Here is a 5,255-nt window from a genome sequence, read left to right on the forward strand (position 1 = left end):
CGTGGGAGATAAAATGATCCTCCGGGAGCTGGCACGTCAACGACTTGGTCTTGGGGGGGCGGCGGCCCTCGTAAAGCGGGCAATCCAATTCGGCTCTCGCATTTCTCGAGAGGCAAGTATGCACAATTTCGGCTCGCACCGAGCCGGGAGGCAGAAGCACAGGGAGGAGAGAGCGGGCGGCAAGGGGGGCGAGGGTCGGACTCCGGAGCCGGCCTGTGGAATGGTAGATGCGGGCAGGCACGAGGCCAACAAGTTACAGTAGGGTTTTATTAAGGCGTGGAGTTGGATTTAAAGGGGAATGTAGATGTCTGGTTCGAAGTCTGTACAGGGGGCGATATGGAGTGAGCAGATGTGTCCGAAAGGAATGTTACGCCTGCAAGGATTTGTAAAGTAACGTTCATAATTTCAGAGCCGTGCACCATCGATTTGAAAGGTTGTGTTACCAATAAGATACTCTGTACACTGCGATTACTCTCAATTTTCTACCCTACGCGGCAACGACCTGACACGACTGGCTTCCCTTCGGACCTCGCTTCCCCTTCTCGTCCCGAGCCAGCCAGCCACTTGCAAGGCACCGAAACCAATAGGCGTCACGCGCCGTCAGAATCGAGGGTACTCCACCCCCTGCCGCTCCTGTACACGCAACATCAGCAGCCTTTAGCACGCGTCGTCGTTTTCTCCCTCCACACTTCTCTCTCTGCCCTTCATGCTCCTATTTTCCCCTCCCGTCGACCAAGGGGAGCATGGCCGAACAGCCCCCCCCTTCAGGTACCTGCTGTGGTGGAATGGCCTCATGATTCGCAACGTCGCATTCCGCCGACGTTCCACTTGGAACCAGTGCGCCCGGGCTTGCACTGATGGCAGTGGTAGGTTCGGGAGCAGAGGAAGGGGGGAGGGCAGTGGGAGGCTCGAGAGGTCTCCGACTAATAGTGTCCAAGACCGACCTCCAGTCATCCTCCTCGCTCTCGTTCCACACACCCCCACCGTCATCGTCGCTACTCAAGGTTAGGTCGATTGCAACAGGATCTCTGAGGGCCGCCCCACGCTGCTGTGCTTGCTTTTGCTGCTGCAAAACTTCTTGCTGTGTGTGATGCCCTTGCGGCACGTGCTGCTGCTCTTGACGCGGGAGCTGCCCGTTCTCTTTCCGAGCCACCTGCTTGCAAAGATCCGAGAGCGCCACATCGTCGTCATCAGCGACCTCAGGATCAACGACTTTCCCGTCACTTACTGCTTTTCCTTCTTCCTCCCCTGCGACATTGCCTTCCGCTTTCCTCTTCCGGCTGCTAGCTGCAGAGGAATTGAAGAGCTCCCACTCTCCCTGATGGTTGATCTCGATCGAGTCCAGATCCTCGTTCATCTCCTTCCGTGCTTCAATCTGAGCAAGGATATTCCGCATGAAGGCATCCACCCGCAAACCCTCCAAGGTAAGGACCATATTACATACCCCACAACGCCACCCAGCCGCTGCCCCCCGTTCGTTGTACCTAAGAAAGGTATCCAAGTCAAAGCACTGCAGATGGTGGCAGTCTGTCCCGCGGGCGGGAATTCTGATGGGAGTCATGCCCAATGGACAACGGAGAGAGAGGCGGGTGACCGTTGCCATGAGCTCCCCGTCCTCTGTGTCCGAGTCAACAGAGCATCCGCGGAAGGACTGACGGATGCGCTCCAAGCTTTCCTCCGCCGTCGGGGTATCCGGGGACTCCACCACCTTGCGGAGCAGACGCTGGACGCCCACCACCTTCACGATCTGCACCATTATCACAAAGCCCTTCCCCTCGTCGTTGTGCATGAGGCCGACGCGGTTTATACCCGTGCGTGCGAGCAAGAAGACGTCGACGGGCTCTGAGTGACCTTTCGACTTGCGTTGGGAACCGTAGAAGTAGGTCTGTCGCTGCTTGATCGGCACACACTCCGTGTTCACGCGTAACTGCGATTCCAGGGGCCAGCAGTGCGTGGGATAGAAGGGGAGCTTGCCCTCGTCGTGTGCCGGAGAGGGCCTGGCCGTCTCCAGGAGATTTAGAGGGAAACAGCGCACGAGCAGCTGCAGAGACCCTTCATTTCGAGAACCGCCCTGCCGGGAGGCCAGCATGTCTCGCTGCTGCTGGTGGCTCAATTTGAATTGAAAATTTGTCTCCATCCTTGCCCGACTCGTCACGCGTGATGGCGGCACCAAGGTCTCCACCACCTCCAGAAATGGGTTTTGCCTGCGGGACAGGCAGAGAAAGCAGGCGGCTGAGAACGTCTTGTTGCGCGCGCGCATGGAGGTACCGTAGCACTGGTCGTGGAAGGCGATGTGGCACTCTGCGCACTTCACTTCATCCCAGGGGGTCACGGCCTGCCCGCACACGCATTGCACAAACGTTCCAGCAAGCTTCCCAGCCGGCGCCGAGTGAGGCCCGCCAGGCCCCCCTTGCTGTCGCCCTAGCGCGGCCAAGGAGCCCGAAGCGGAGGCAGGAGCGCTCCCCGGCCATCCACTTGGATTTCCTCCATTGCCTGCTCCGACGTTCAGGCGAAACGTGAACGGGACCGGCGCCCTTTCCCCCAAATTTCCCTCCCCGCCCACAGGGGCGAACGGGGGCACGGCACCGGAAACCCCATTGCTACCGGCGGCTGCCGCGTCCTCCCCACCCGTGCTACTGAAGAGCTCCGGTAGACGAGAAAAACCCTGGTATGCTATCAGCTGCTGGCGTATCAGCTCAATGAGCTGATCCCTCTGAAATAGAGTTTTTGGATGGTTGAAGGCCTCAAACTGAGCTACGAGGCGTGAAACCAACTCAGACTTATTGCCCGACCGAGGTAAGTGCAAGCGCATCACCATGTGCTTGATTTCGGGAATCCGTAATCGACTTAACTCCGCAGAAAGGAAAAGTTTGAAGTTTTCCAGGTCCTCCGGGCTGCATAATTTGTTACTCTCCATGGTGTGTGAAGGCTTCGTTGTAGAGCGCCTTGGCCAAGCGCTGCTTTTTACGACGGAACCTGCGGCCTCTCCGTCCCGAGTTCAATATAAATGTACAACTGCCCAGATGATAATTTCAATATTGGGAGAGGCTGAGAAAATTGTGGCTTGTGCGCTCCCCTCTCGAGAGGCGGCACCAAGGGCCTATGACCTCCGTGGCGACGCCCGCGCCGATTCGTCCATGGACCGCCGGTTTAATGAAGCCGTGCAAAATGCTGTGAACACAAAAAAATGATGCTACAGTGAGTGCTTTCACTTTCAGGAATCGCATCATATTCAGAAATGTGATAAGGCGGTGGGTGGCCAGCGAGCGTGAAAGAGGGCCTGGAGCGTGTTCGCTCCAGACACCCGGAGAGGGTGGGGAGGTTTTTTGAGTGATGTAGATTGCGTTTAATACTTCGAGAAATACAACAAAAAGAGATGAGGGAAACGTGATGTTCAGTCTATTGGTTCTTTTTCCCTAAAATTACGTCCCACGACGTAATCCATCGCGTCCTATCCCTCCGCCGGCGCGCCCCTCTCCTCGAGATGTTCGCCCTCTGCACGTGTTTCATCGCGTGAACTGTCGCGAGTCCCCCGCTTCGCGCCTTCCGTAAGGATTGTTGGCGGAAAACTTGTGCCCGGTACTCCCAAATCGCTTGTCCTTATGTGTGTTTTTCAATCGGCCTTTTGGACCTTTGCTGCTTAGATTTATGTCGACGCGGGGGGGCACCGAGAACCCGAAAGCGCGGGCCACAGCTTGCAAATCGAGCTCGTGTACGTTAAATATATCCTTGTGCGAATGCGACGCGTAGGCTAGGAGGTATGATCGATAGGCATCCCGGGCCGACTTGTTCAGGTAATAGTTCTTCTCGACCAGCTTGGTCAACTGGGCTTGGACGTTCGCCACCTTCTTTTCCGGAAACTCGTACTCGTTCAGGGCAACCTTGGCCGCGCGCAAGTACTTCAGAAAGCCCACTTCCTCTGCTGTCAAGAACAGCAAAGCACGGCCTTTCCCCGCGGCCCCGCGCGCCGTCCTGCCCACACGGTGGATGTACTCACGCGGGTCGTCTGGAGGGTCATACTGGATGATCCAGTCCACGGCCGGTATGTCCAAGCCTCGGGCCGCAACGTCCGTACAGAGCAAGATACCTTTGTCCTGTCGGCAGAACTGGAAAAACGTGGTTGTTCGACGCTGTTGTTTCTGCCGGCCGTGGATGTCCATGACGGGGAGGTCGATGTAGTTGAGCAGCTCCGCATGGAACTTGACCGAGTTGCAGGATGAGAAGAAGACCATGATCTTCCTCTGCTTGTTCCGCTTCAAAAAGGTGAAGAGAAGGAGGAAGCGCTTGTCGGATGGACAAACCACGTAGCCCTGCTCCAGGCCCCCCACGGTGGCGACGGCTGCCTCCTCGTGCGCGCCCACAAAGACGGGCCGACCTTGCATGGAGAGCCGCGTCAAGTCCTCTACTTTCTTGGTCTGCGTGGCGCTAAAAAGCATCGTCTGCCTGTGCTTGGGCAGGCTCTTGATGATTTGGTGCATGTCCTCCTCGAAGCCCTGCTCGAGGATGCGGTCCGCTTCGTCGATGACCAAGAGCTGCAGGTTCCGGGTCAAGAACCCCTTCGTGTTCTGCAGGTGGTCCAGGAGCCGGCCCGGCGTTGCCACCAGGATACTCACTCCCTTCACCAGCCGCTCCGCCTCGGCGCGTCGGTTGGCGCCGCCCATGATGAGGCCGTGGGTGAGGGGATGCCGGCCCTCATCGCACAGGTCGCGGAGCACGCCGTAGATCTGCATGGAGAGCTCCCGCGTCGGGGAGATGATTATCGCACCCGTCCCGTTCCGAGCCGCCCATTTCATCTTGGAAAGGAGCTCGACGACCGGGACGAGGAAGGCGAGCGTCTTACCCGACCCGGTCTTCGCCGCGGCCACCACATCCTTGCCAGCCAAGAGGGGGGGGATCGCCAGGGACTGGATGTGCGTCATCTTCACGAACCGGAGCCTCTTGAGGGCGCATTTGGTCGCGTCCGATATTGGCAGGTCCTCAAAGGGCTGGTTGGCAAAGAACACGGCCCCGCTTTTTCCCGCCCCGCCCCCACTGCCCTTCCCTTCCCCAGAGCCCGCTTCCGGACGCGGCGTTTCGGGCAATGCCGTTCCACTTTTTTCGTCCACGCCCTTCCTCACCTTCTTGGCCTCGGAGGATGAGGGTAGATGCTTGCGTTTGGTATTTACACGGGAGCGCTGCTCATCATAACCATTATCTTCAGCCTCCCCTGCCTCTCTTCCTTCTTGATCGACTTCGACTTCCTCCTCCTCCTCCTC

The sequence above is a fragment of the Nannochloropsis gaditana genome, assembly GCF_000240725.1.
Source record: "Nannochloropsis gaditana CCMP526 unplaced genomic scaffold scaffold827, whole genome shotgun sequence".
In the NCBI taxonomy this organism is placed as follows: Eukaryota; class Eustigmatophyceae; order Eustigmatales; family Monodopsidaceae; genus Microchloropsis; species Microchloropsis gaditana.